This window comes from Eptesicus fuscus, chromosome 13 (assembly GCF_027574615.1).
Source record: "Eptesicus fuscus isolate TK198812 chromosome 13, DD_ASM_mEF_20220401, whole genome shotgun sequence".
NCBI classification, from domain to species: domain Eukaryota; kingdom Metazoa; phylum Chordata; class Mammalia; order Chiroptera; family Vespertilionidae; genus Eptesicus; species Eptesicus fuscus.
The window spans coordinates 41,899,808-41,914,155 of NC_072485.1; positions in this window are offsets into that span (position 1 = coordinate 41,899,808).

Genomic DNA, 14,348 nt, shown 5'->3' on the forward strand with positions numbered 1-14,348 from the left:
TATTTTCTGTTGAACTGGCGGGGGCGGGGGGGGGGGGGGGGAATAGAAGCCATCCTAGTATGAAAGGTGAAATCTCATTGTGCTTTTGATTTGCATTTTCCTAATGATGAGTGGCATTGAACAGATTTTCATATGCTTTTTGGTCATTTGTATATCTTCTTTTAAGCAATATTGTTTGCCCATTTTAAAATCAGGTTCTATGTTTTTTATTGTTGAGTCGAAGGATTAGGCTCTTATCAGATAAATGATTTGCAGTATTTTCTCCTGTTCTGTAGGTTGACTTTTCACTCTAATTGTTCATTGATGCACAGAAATTTTTAATTTTGATGTAATTCAATTTAACTCTTTTCTTTTGTTGCCCGTGATTTTGCTCTCATATCCAAGAAATCAATGCCTAATACCATACCATAAAGCTCTTACCCTATATTTTCTTAAGGAGTTTTAATGGTTTTGGCTTTTATAATTAGATTTTTTGATCCATTTTGAGTTAAATTTTGTAGATAGAGTAAAATAAAGGCTGAAAGTATTTTTTTTTTCATGTGAATATCCAGGTGTGTCCCAGCATCATATTTTGAAAATGCTATTCTTTGAATTGTCATTTATTTCATTGAGTTGTCTTGATACCATTGTCAAAATTCTGGACTGTAAGTTCTATTCCATTGATGTGTACATCTATCCTCATGCTGCTACCACACTGTCCTGATTATTGCAGTTTTGTAATAAGTTTTGAAATTGGAAAATGTGAGTCCTCCAATTTGGTGCTTTCTTAAGATTGTTTGAGCTATCATGGGTCTCTGGCATGTCCATATAGGTTTTAGGTTCATATTGTTTATTTCTCAAAAATAGTCAGCTGGAATTTTGGTAAGGATTGATTTGAATCTATAGAGCAACTTGGGGAGAATTGCCTTTTATCAAAAGTGTCTTCTGATTGATGAATATGGAATGTTTTTCCATTTATTACACCAGAAAATTGTTGAGAATATATCTGGAAAAGCTGAGCACGTTCTTTTGGGTGCATACATGGAAGGGGAAGAGCTGGATCATGTGCTAATTCTATTTTTAATATTGAGGAACTGTTAGACTGCCGCGACCCATTAGGAAAGGGTCCTAATGCCGCGACCCTTTAATACAGTTCCTCATGTTGTGGTGACCCCCAACCATATAATTATTTTCGTTGCTACTTCATAACTGTAATTTTGCTACTGTTATGGATCGTAATGTAAATATCTGTGTTTTCCGATGGTCTTAGGTGACCCCTGTGAAAGAGTTGTTCGACCCCCAAAGGGGTCGCGACCTACAGGTTGAGAACTGCTGATTTATTAGTTTTTTAACTTCTTTCAACAATGTTGTGTAGTTTTCAGTGTACAGTCTCTTACTTTGTTAAATGTATTTCGATGTGTTTTGTTCTTTTTTATGCTATTGTAAATGGGATTCTAAAATTTATTGTTGTATTTTTCTTTTTTTTTTTCTTCTTTTTTTAATATATTTTTATTGATTTTTTTACAGAGAGGAAAGGAGAGGGACAGAGAGCTAGAAACATCGATGAGAGAGAAACATCGACCAGCTGCCTCTTGCACACCCCCTACTGGGGATGTGCCCGCAACCAAGGTATGTGCCCTTGACCGGAATCGAACCTGGGACCTTTCAGTCCGCAGACCGACGCTCTATCCACTGAGCCAAACCGGTTTCGGCTGTTGTATTTTTCATTGCTAGTATAGAGAAATACAATTTATTTTTATATATAGATCTGGTGATCTATAAACTTGCTGAACTCACCTTTTAGTAAGACAATGTTTTGTAGGTTCCTTATGGTTTTTTATATACAATGTTATTCCATCTGTGAATAGAAATGGTTTTATTTCTGGTTTTCAATCTGGATGACTTTTATTTCTTTTTCTTGACTAGTAGCCCTAGTTAGAACCTTCAGTAAAATGTTGAATAAACATGATGAGAGTGGATATACGGGTCTTATTCCTGATCTCAGGGGGAAAGCCTTTTGGTATTAAGTATGATGTTAGCGGTGGCTTTTTGTTTGTTGGTTGGTTGGGTTTTAGAGAGAGAGAGAAGGGAGGGGGAGAAAGAAAGAAATATGGGTGTGAGAGCAAAACTTCAATCAGCTGCCTCCTGCATGCCCCCTACTGGGGATCAAGATGCAACCCTGGTATGTACCCTGACCTGGAATCAAACCGGCAATCTTCGGGTTCACAGGACGATGCCCAACCAACTGAGCCACACTGGCCACGCAGCGGTGGGTTTTTCATAGATGTTCTTTATCTGGTTGGGAAAATTTCCTTTTCTTCCTAATTTGTCTATTGTTTGTTATTTTTGTTTTTTAATATATATATTTTTTTTATTTTAGAGAGAAAGGAAGAAGGAGAGAGAGACAAAAACATTAATGGTGAGAGAGAATCCTAGATTGGCTGCCTCCTGCACGCCCCACACAGGATCGAGCCCACAACCCAAGCCCTGACTGGGAATCGAACCTGACTTCCTGTTTCATAGTTTGACACTCAACTACTGAGCCATGCAGGGCGGGCTTGTTTGTTTGGTTTTTTTTTTTATCATGAAAGGATTTTTAATTTTTTTTAAAATATATTTTATTGATTTTTTACAGAGAGGAAGAGAGAGGGATAGAGAGTTAGAAACATCGATGAGAGAGAAACATCGATCAGCTGCCTCCTGCACACCTCCTACTGGGGATGTGCCCGCAACCAAGGTACATGCCCTTGACCGGAATCGAACCTGGGACCCTTCAGTCCGCAGGCCGACGCTCTATCCACTGAGCCAAACCGGTTAGGGCTCCTCTTCTTTTTTAAAGATAAGTTTGTGAATGATTGGTATTGTTTTTTAATTTTATTTTTCAATTACCATGTCCATTCAATATTATTTTGCATAAGTTTCAGTTTTATAGCATAGTGGTTAGGTAATCACATACTTTACAAAGTGTTCTCCCTCATAGTTCCAGTACCCATCTGGCACCATACATAATTATTACAGTACTAGAGACCCAGTGCACGAAATTTGTGCACGGGGGTGACGGGGGGTCCCCTCAGCCCAACCTGGGACCCAATCTGGGACCCCTTGGGGGATGTTCGACTGCTGGTTTAGGCCTGATCCAGGATCAGGCCTAAACCAGAAGTCGGACATCCCTCTCACAATCCTGGACTCTTAATCACTCACCTGCCTGCATACCTGGTCACCCCTTACTGCCCCTCCTGCCGGCCTGGTCACCCTCAACTGTACCCCTCTGCTGTCCTGGTCGCCCCTAACCACCCCCCCCACCAGCCTAGTCACCCCTCACTGCACCTCCTGCCAGCCTAATTGCCCCCAACTTCCCCCCCTGCTGGCCTGGTCTCCCCCAACTGCACCCCCCCTGCTGGTCTGGTCGCCCCTAATTGCCCCCCCATTGACCTGGTCACCTCTTACTACCCCCACCTGCCAGCCTAGTCACCCCCAACTGCCCCCCCTTGCTGGTCTGGTCATCACCAACTGCCCCCCCCCCTGCCAACCTGGTCGCCCCTCACAGTCCCCTTGCCAGCCTGGTTGCCCCATGCAGCCTGCTGTTCAGTCATTGGGTTGTCCCTCACTAACCCTCCTGCGGACCTGGTTGCCCCATGCAGCCTGCTGTTCAGTCATTTGGTCATCCCTCACTAACCCCCCTGTGGACCTGGTTGTAGGCAGCCATCTTGTGAGGGCGTGGGGGTTAATTTGCATATTGCCTCTTTATTATATAGGATTATTTACCATATTTTCTATGTTGTGTTTTCTATATGCATGACTATTTTATGGCTACCAATTTGTACTTCTGAATCCCTTCACCTTTTTACCCAGACCCCCACCCCACTCACCTCTGGCAACCATCAGTCTGTTCCCTATGCCTAAAAGTCAGTTTCAATTTTGTTTATTCATTTCTTTTGTTCTTTAGATTCCACATATAAGTGAAATCATATGGTATTTGTATTTCTCTGACTGATTTATTTTACTCCACATAATACTCTCTAGTTCCACCATGTTGTTGCAAATGGTAAGATTACATTCTTTTTTGTGACCAAGTAATATTCCATTGTATATATGTACCACAATTTTTTTTATCAATTCTTGTATTGATGGGCACTTGCATTAGTTCCATATCTTGGCTATCCTATATAATAAATGTCTAATATGCTAAGTGTCCAGTCATCCGGTCATCCATTCAACTAATCAAAGCATAATATGCTAATGATATGCTAAGGCCACTCAACTGCTCGCTATGACATGCACTGATCACCAGGTGGCAGACACTCCGACAAGTAGGTTAGCTTGCTGCTGGGGTCTGGCCGATCGGGACTGAGCGAGATGGGCTGGACACACCCTGGAGCCCTCCCACGGTCCCCTCTGCCTGGCCAACCTCCCGTATTTCTCCCCGGCCCCGATTATGCACCTGTGGGGTCCCTCAGCCTGGCCTGCACCCTCTTGCAATCTGGGCTGAGGGCCTCCCCCCCTCAAGTGCACGAATTCATGCACTGGACCTCTAGTTAGAAATAACACTGCAGTTAACATAGCAGAGCATATATTATTTCAATTTACTGTTTTTTGTTTCTTTGGATATATACCTAAGAGTGGAATTGCTGGGTCAAAGGCAGTTTCATTTTTTATTTTTTGAGGACCCTACATACTGTTTTCTATAGTGGCTGCACCATTCTGCATAAGGGTTCCCCTTTCTCCACATCCATGTCAGCACTTGTTGTTTGTGTATTTAGTTATGATAGCCATTCTGACAGATGTGAGGTAATATCTCATTATGGTTTTAGTTTCTCTGATTAGTGACATTGAGCACCTTTTCATATTTCTATTGTCCATCTGTATGTCCTCTTTGGAGAAATGTCTATTCAGGTCCTCTGCCCATTTGTTCTCTCTCTCTCTCTCTCTATCTATCTATCTCTCTCTATATGTATATATGTATATATACACACACACACACACACACACACACATATATACATACATATATATACACATATAATATGTATATACATATATATATATATATATATATATATATATATCTTACCTAATAATAGAGAAACATGTCAATTGACCATACCTCTGCTACACCCACAGCCAATCAGAGTGAGTATGCAAATTAACCCAACAAAGATGACCGTTAATTTGCATACATACCTGAGTCCCGGGAACCTCCTAGGCACCCAGGTCACTCCCAACCAGCCATAGGGCGGAGGCTTTAGGCTTGGGAAGGGGCTGAGCCTGTGATCGGAGGGGCGGGGGGAACCTCTTCCCAAGCCTAAAGCCTGGGGCAGAGGCTTTAGGCTTGGGCAGGGGCCAAGCCTGGGATCACAGGGAAGGGGAAAAAAATCAATGGAAACATATCCTCAGGTGAGGATAAAAAGAAAAATAAAGAAAGAAATGTCATATCCTATGAAAGACACATCTTGAAAATGCTTAAAGAAAGTTGTCATTTTTTCATGGTGAAGGGGCTGGAGTCCGTATTGATGAAAATACCTTGGCAGCTGTGGTGACCGGCAGTGGCTGCAGTAGTGGGGTGATGGGGCTGGCACCTTCCCCTGATCAGCCCGGTTGCCTCCTGCAAAGGGAGGCCAGACTGTGACTTAGGCCCGCTCCCCAGGGAGCGGGCCTAAGTCATCAATAGGACATCCCCTGAGGGCTCCCAGTATGTGAGAGGGGGCAGGCTGGGCTGAGGCACCTCTCCCCAGTGCACGAATTTCATGCACCAGGCCCCTAGTAATGTGTATGTGTGTGTGTGTGTGTGTGTGTGTGTGTGTGTATATATATATATATATATATATATATATATATATATGTTATTTTTATTTATTTCAGAGAGGAAGGGAGAAGGAGAGATAGAAACATCAATGATGAGAGAGAATCCTTTTTTTTGTTTTTTTTTTTTATTTGTTTGTTTTTTAATATATTTTATTGATTTTTTACAGAGAGGAAGAGAGAGGGATAGAGAGTTAGAAACATCGAGTAAGCATTCAATAAATACTTGTTAAGTGAAAAAAAAAAAAAAGAAACATCTATGAGAGAGAAACATCGATCAGCTGCCTCTTGCACACCCCCTACTGGGGATGTGCCCATAACCAAGGTACATGCCCTTGACCGGAATCAAACCTGAGACCTTTCAGCCCACAGGCCAACGATCTATCCACTGAGCCAAACCGGTTTTGGCTATGATGAGAGAGAATCCTTGATCAGCTGCCTCCTGCACGCCCCCTACTGGCAGCCCAAAACCAGGGCATGTGCCCAGACCAGGAATTGAACTGCGATTTCCTAGTTCATAGGTTGATGCTCAACCACTGAGCCACGCTGGCCAAGCATCTGCCCATTTTTTAATTGGATTATTTAGGAGTTTTTTGATGTTAAGTTGTATGAGTTCTTTATAAATTTTGCATTTTCAAATCTATCATTGGTGAATATCTTCTTCCATTCAGTAAGTTGTCTTTTTACTTTGCTAATGATTTCCTTTGCTGTACAAACACTTTTAGCTTCATGTAGTCCCATTTGTTTATTTTTTCTTTTGTTTCCCTTGATATATCAGGAAAAAATATTGCTAAGAGAAATGTCAGAGATTTTATTGCCTATGTTTTATTCTAGGAGTTTTATGTTTTGAGCCTTACATTTAAGTCCTTTTTTCCTTTTTATTAATTTATTGGTGTGATACTGGATAACAAAATTATACAGGTTTCAGATGCACAATTCTAAAACACATCATCTGTACGCTGGATTGTGTGTTTACTACCCCAAGTCAAGTCTCCTTCCATCACCATTTATCCCCCTGTACCCTCCTTATCTCTCCCACTCCCCACGTTTAAGTCTTTAATCCATTTTGAGTTTATTCTTATATATGGTGTAAGAAAGTGGTCTAGTTTTATTTTTCTGCATGTATCTATCCAATTTTCCCAGCACCATTTTTGAATAGACTGTCTTTATCCTATTGTGTGTTGTTGCCTCCTTTGTCAAATATTAATTGACCATATTGGTGTGAGTTTGTTTCTGGGCTCTCTATTCTCTTCTTTTTTTAGAACTTTTAAAAAGTATTTTTATTGCCCTAGTCAGTTGGGCTAAGCTGCTGTTTTTCACAGCTACTGCAGTTGTGAGATAGCTGGTTTTAAAGGCTACCATCGCGTTTGGGAGAGGAGGATGGGAAAAAAGCAAGTCAAGCCCTAGCTGGTTTGGCTCAGTGGATAGAGCGTGGCCTGCTGACTGAAGGGTCCCAGGTTCAATTCTGGCCAAGAGCACATGCCCAGACTGTGGGCTCCATCCCCAGTAGGGGGTGTGCAGGAGGCAGCCAATCAATGATTCTCTCTCATCATTGATGTTTCTATCTCTCTCTCCCTCTCCCTTTCTCTCTGAAATCACGGTTTCATCTTTGCTTCTTCACAAGCTTCCCTGTAACTGCATAGTTGTTTGCTGCATTGAATTTCTTTTAACGACAATGAAAAACAAATGTTAGTATTTTACTAATGAAGTCTTTAAGTTTCAGTCTATACATTAAAACATGGAGGGAAAAATCTTCTGAGGAACACTTTTAAAAACCATTACAGTGTAATGGGAATATTCACTACTTACACATCATGTATTTCGCCCCTAAATGTTGTATAAAGAAGTGACAGTTGAGCTGAGTATATGTTAATAAAAGGTCTGCATTAACATAAAATGAAATCAATAAAAAAAAGTGTAAGTCAAAATGCCAAGAGTTTGCTATATTCTACCGAGATTCAACCATTTTTTTAAAAATAAATGCTCTTTCGATTTTTGAAAGTTTGGTTTAATTTCCAGAGTTCTGGAAAAGCTGAGTTTGACATCTTGCCAGTATTCTTGCTTTCATGGAGGAGTGATTTTCAGATGCCCTTCCTCTGCCATTCCAGAAGTGCATCTTCAGGTTACTTTTATTTTAAGAGGCATAAAGCTTTAAATAATGTTGGCCACTCTTACTAAGAGTCTTTGAGTATACGTTCTGCACTTACCATGAAGAAATAAGTTATTTTTTGTTTCCTGTGTTTTCCCCTACAGCAGTGTTAAGGTCCTTACTCAACCTAACTGTGAACTTTTACTTCGCAGGAAACATGTTAATTTTCATTTTATTTTGTGCTGGCTCACTCACGTTGTGCTCTTAGGTCATGATACAAGACAGTATGTTTCCTCACTTCTAGAGAAGTTAAAATTCTTAATGACAATGTTATAAGATAGAGTTCTCTTATTAATGAGACAGCCAAGACTCGGGCTCTATCCACTGATCCAAACCAGCTAGGGCTTGCTTTAAAAAAACAAAAAACACAAACAAACATATTTTTATTGATTTCAGAGAGGAAGAGAGAGGGAGAGAGAGAGAAACATCAATGATGAGAGAGAATCATTAATCAGCTGCCTCCTGCATACCCCACACTGGGGACTGAGCCTGCAACCCAGGCATGTGCCCTGACCGGAATTAAACCATGACCGCCCGGTTCATTGGTCGACCCTCAGCCACTGAGCCATGGCGGCTGGGCGTGGACCTTATCAAATGGGTAAAATCATACTCATGTTCACAGGCAAGGGATTGCATGATGACTGTCAACAATTTTATTTCCAAGGTGATTTGATTCCTTTATTTGAAGTCACCTTTTAATTTGACTTAGGGTGGTAAACACATAATCCAACATACAGAAGATGTATTGTAGATATGTATACCTGAAACCTATATAATTTTATGAACCAATGTCACCCAATATATTAAATAAAAAAATAGACTTTAAAATATCACCCTTCATTATTGATAGGAATTTGGGTACACATCTTACAAAATAGACTGTAAGGCCCTCAAGATTTCTAAATACATCCAGTGTCCTGATCACCCACAGAGCTCTGGCAAATAGAGGAGACAAATGGAATTATCAAAAATAAGTTGAGAAGAAAATAAGTAAGTTGGATACAGTAGTTGAGAAAACTAACTCTCCTTCCCCAGGTTCTAATAATATGTCATCAACTGAAAGCAGCCATCAACTGAGACCTCCCAAACCTCCTCATCAGGAGATCCATGCTCTGTTCTCTCTTTCATTCTGCTGTTGGAAATGAACACATTGATGAGATCATTTGGTCCTTTTAACAAGTGGTTTCTGTTCTCCCCTTTTGTTTCCCTACAGATCCTGTCATAATTGACTGACGGAGAAATAGACTCATGGATCTGACACCACCATCATAACCCAACACTTGGATAATTCAACCTATCAGAGTCCTGGTTCTTGTCCAGAAAAATTGCAGCCACAAAGCAGAAGATTTCTTGGAGGGAATGCTAACCCACAAACAGGTAAGAAGAAATATTTTTTTCTAAAGTTTTTTAAAATATTTTTTTATTGATTTTAGAAAGAGAGGAAGGGAGAGGGAGAAAGAGAGAAACATTGATGTGAGAGAGAAACTACAATTGGTTGCCTTCTGTATGTGCCCGACCCGGGACCAAACCCCCACCCAGGTATATGCCCTGACTGGGAACCAAACCAGCAACCTTTCAGTGCACAGGATGACACTCAAGCAACTGAGCCACTCCAGCTGCACAAGAAGAAATAATTTTTAAAGAATAAGTGAAGTTGCCCTACCCGGTTTGGCTCAATGGATTGAGTGTCGGCCTGCAGACTGAAGAGTCCTGGGTTCAATTCTGGTCGAGGGCATATGCCTGGGTTGGGGCTTGATCCCCAGTAGGGGGTGTGCAGGAGGCAGCCGATCAGTGATTTCTGTCATCATTGATGTTTCTATATTTCTCTCCCTCTCCCTTCCTCTCTGAAATCAATAAAAATATTTTTTAAAAAAGAATAAGTGAAGTTGACGAAGGATATGCTTGTGCTTATTGTGTTGGTATTTTTGCTAATGTGTTTCATGTTGGGTTTTTGTTTTTTTTAATTGTTTATATGATGCAGCCCTTTTTCTTTCCCCTGGCTCTGATCTATAACACTCAATTTAGCAGACCATACTTGTGCCAACTAAAATAAACATTCTCTCTAAAAAAACTCCTTGGCTGTAGCTGGTTTGGCTCAGTGGATAGAGCGTTGACCTGTGGACCAAAGGGTCCCAGGTTCGATTCCGGTCAAGGGGCACATACCTGGGCTTGCAGGCTCGATCCCCAGTGGGGGATGTGCAGGAGGCAGCCAATCAATGATTCTCTCTCAAGCATTGATGTTTCTATCTCTCTCTCCCTCTCTCTTCCTCTCTGAAATCAATAAAAATAAAATTATATTTTAAAAAAATCCTTGGTCAATGGGCTACTCTCCTAAACATTTATACTAGTACTAGAGGCCCGGTGCACGAAATTCATGCACGGGGGGGTGGGGTGTCCCTCAGCCCAGCCTGTACCCTCTCCAATCAGGGACCCCTCGAGGGATGTTTAAACGGGCAGTCAGACATCCCTCTCACAATCCAGGACTGCTGGCTCCCAACTGCTCACCTGCCTGCCTTCCTGATTTCCCCTAACTGCTTCTGCCTGCCAGCCTGATCACCCCCTAACCACTCTGCTGCCAGCATGATTGATGCCTAACTTCTCCCCTGCTAGCCTGTTTGCCCCCAACTTCCCTCCTCTGCTGGCCTGGTCACACCTAACTGCCTTCCCCTGCAGTGTTGATCGCCTCCAACTGCCCTCCCTTGCAGGCCTGGTGCCTCCCAACTGCCCTCCCCTGCTGGCCATCTTGTGGTAGCCATCTTGTGTCCACATGGGGGCAGGATCTTTGACCACATGGGGGGCAGCCATATTGTGTGTTGGAGTGATGGTCAATCTGCCTACTACTCTTTTATTAGATAGGATAGAGGCCTGGTGCAGGGGTGGGGGCCAGATGGTTTGCCCTGAAGGGTGTCCTGGATCAGGATGGGGGTTCCCTTGGGATGTGGGGCAGCCTGAGCAAGGGGCCTGTGGTGGTTTGCAGGCCAGCCACACCCCCTGGCGACCCAAGCAGAGGCCCTGGTATCTGGAATTTATTTACTTTCTACAATTGAAACTTTGTAGCCTGGAGTGGAGTCAAGCCTCCTGCTCGCTCTGTGGCTGGCAGCCATTTCTGTTGGGGTTAATTCACCTTCTATAATTAAAACTTTGTAGCTTGAGTGGAGGCTTAGGCCTGCAAGGGAAGGTGGAAAGCTTGGCTTCCTCCATTGCCTGGGAAACATTGCTCTCTGTGGCTGTAGCCATCTTGGTTGGGTTCATTTGCATATCTGCTCCTGATTGGCTGATGGGTGTGGCTTGTGGGTGTGGCTTGTGGGTGTAGCAGGGTTAGGGTCAATTTGCATATTACCCTTTTATTAGGTAGGATTGTCTCCATCTATACCAAGAACAGATTCCCTCCTTGATTTTTGTTTTGTTCCCACCAATGTCTCAAAGTTTATAATGAAATAGAAATAATCTCAAATGGCCCTGACCGGTTTGGCTCAGTGGATAGAGCGTCGGCCTGCGGACTGAAGGGTCCCAGGTTTGATTCCGGTCAAGGGCATGTACCTTGGTTGCAGGCACATCCCCAGTGGGGGGCGTGCAGGAGGCAGCTGATGGATGTTTCTCTCTCATTGATGTTTCTAGCTCTCTATCCCTCTCCCTTCCCCTCTGTAAAAAATCAATAAAATATATTAAAAAAAGAAAGAAATAATCTCAAATGGTAGATTTTTATGGAGCCAGATGCTAAATTCCTTAGAATACATCTCCTCCTAGGCACATCCAATAGAAATTCAGAATCATATAAGATTCCCTATATGCTACCATTGCAAGAAAGTGTATCCTATAGGCAATCATTCATTCATTCATTTTACATATCATAAAATTTACTCATTTAAAGTTTACAATGATTTTGCCAAGTGGTGCAACCTCACTGTAAATGAATTTTAGAACAGTTTCTTAACACATTTATAGTTAATCCCTGTTCACAAATCTAGCCCCAGGAATTAAAAATTGTGCCTTTTCTGGCTTTTCATACAAATAGACTTCTACATTGCATAATGTTTTTAAAGTTCATCTATGATAATGGCCTGTGTCAGTAGTTCTCTAGCTTTTGTTGCTGAATAGTATTCGTTATATAGATACAATACATTTTGTTTATCTGTTCATCAGTTGATGGACCTTTAAGTTATTTCCAGTTTGGGGCTTTTATGAATATGCTGCTGTGAACATTCACATGCAAGTCTTTGTGTCATGTATATTTTTATTTCTCAAGTAAATACTTAGGAGTAGACTTGTGGGTCGTGAGACAGTTTTACATTCAACTTTTGAGAAACTGCCACTGTTTTCCAAGGGGCAGTACCATTTCCATTCTCATCAGCAATGTATGAGGGTTCCAATTTCTCCACATCCTGGTCAACATTTGGTTTTGGCAGTCTTATTTATCACAGTCTCTCTGGTGGGTATGAAGTGGTATATTATTGTGGTTTAATTTGCATTTCCCTAATGATTAATGATGTTGAGCATCTTTTGGTATGTTTATTAGCCATTCATGACCGTTCTTTGATGGATTGTTTATTCATTTCTTTTGCTCATTATTTGCCCGGGTTATTTGTTTTCTTATTATTGAGTTGTAAGCATTCTTTGCATAGTATGGATACAAATCCTTTATCAGACTTGTGTTTGGCAAATATTTCCTCCAGTCTGTTACTTGGCTTTTTATTTTCTTCATGATGTCTAATTTATCTGTCCTCTCTGAAGTGGTTTCTGCTTTTGGTCCAAAAAAGAAATAACAGATGGGTGCCTAGGAAGAGATGTATTCTAAGGAATTTAGCATCTGGCTTCAATCTAAGAAAGCTTTGCCTAACAGGGGTCTAGAAAATGTTCTTCTGTTTTCTTCTAAAATGTTTATTGTTTTAGCTGTTACATTTGGGTCTATGATCCATTTTGAGTTGATTTTGTGTATGGCATGAGTTGTAGGTCATAGTTCATCTTTTTATATGTGGGTAATAAATTATCCCAGCACATTGTCAAACAGACAGTCCTTTCCCCCAATGAATTGGCTGAGCAACTTTGTCAAAATTCAATTAAATATAGCCTTGGCTGGGTTGCTAAATTGGTTGGAGCATTGTCCCCAAAACCAAAAGGTTCGATTCCTGGTCAGGGCACATACCTAGGTTGTGGGTTCAATACCTGGCCGGGAGGTAGATAACTGATATCTCTCTCTCTCTCTCTCTCTCTCTCTCTCTCTCTCTCTCTCTCTCTCTCTCTCTCTTCCCCCCTCTCTCTCTCTCTTTTTTTCTCTCTCTCCATCCCTTCCTCTCTCTAAAAATCAATAAACATACATCCTCAGATGAGATTTAAAAATAATCAATTAAGTATAAATATAAGGATTTGTTTCTGGCTTTCAATTCTGTTCCTACTGTATGTTAATGTACATATCTATCCTTATGCCTGGACTACTCCTCTAGGATATCTTGATATGGAAAATTATTACTCCATTCCACAACCTAATGATTCCTAAGAATGAGGATGACAGCTACATAAGTGGGGTATTTTTATAAATACTTGTCTGAACGAACAGCATAATAGGCCTTTGATAAGGTATATTGGATTGAGGTGATTCTAATCTTAAATTTCACTAATTCTAATTCATCTATAAACAAGTCATCTTTGTAAACAGTGCCACTAGTTCTGTAGAGAATCTGGTCTATTGATTGGCCTATTCAAACAATAGGGTTGTAGCCAGTGGATTGCTTCATTTTTAATGCTGATATAGTTCTTTTCATAGCTTCAAAGAGTTGATCTTTCTCCTCTTTACCAGGACCAGAATGAAAAAATACATCTGTAACCATGACCACGCCAGAAATATACTGACCATAGCATAACAGTCTTTGTAGTAGTCATTAGGTCTGTTGACAAACATTCTGATTCCCCTCTCCTTCCAGGCACATGTAGGATTGTACTTCCCTGGCCTCCTTGAAGTTAGTCATGGTCATAAGTTGAACTGGCCAATAAAATAAGTGATGGGTGGAAGTTTTAATAGCCGGTATGGAATTCACCAAGTTTGCTATTCCTGTCTCATAAAAGTGTGTAACCAGATGGGGCCTCCATCAACCTGCCTTGCTGAGTGCCTAGTAGTATCTGCTGAGTGCCTAGTAGTATCCCCCTGACAACCCACATTAATCATTGTAGCTTGAGCAAGATATGCCAGTAAATGTTAGTTGTGTTAAGCCACTGAGATCTCAGGGATGGTACTGGAACATAACCCAGCTTACCACAACTGCTACAAACTATACTTAATGTGAGATCAATGCCCACATAATCTGTCAAATTATTGGTTTGGAACCTGTTCTAGATTGGGATCCAGTCCTAGCTCACCCAGGGCAACTCAGGCCCTGCTCCTCTGGTCAGGTGTGGGGCCAGTATCCCTTTAAGATGCACACATTTA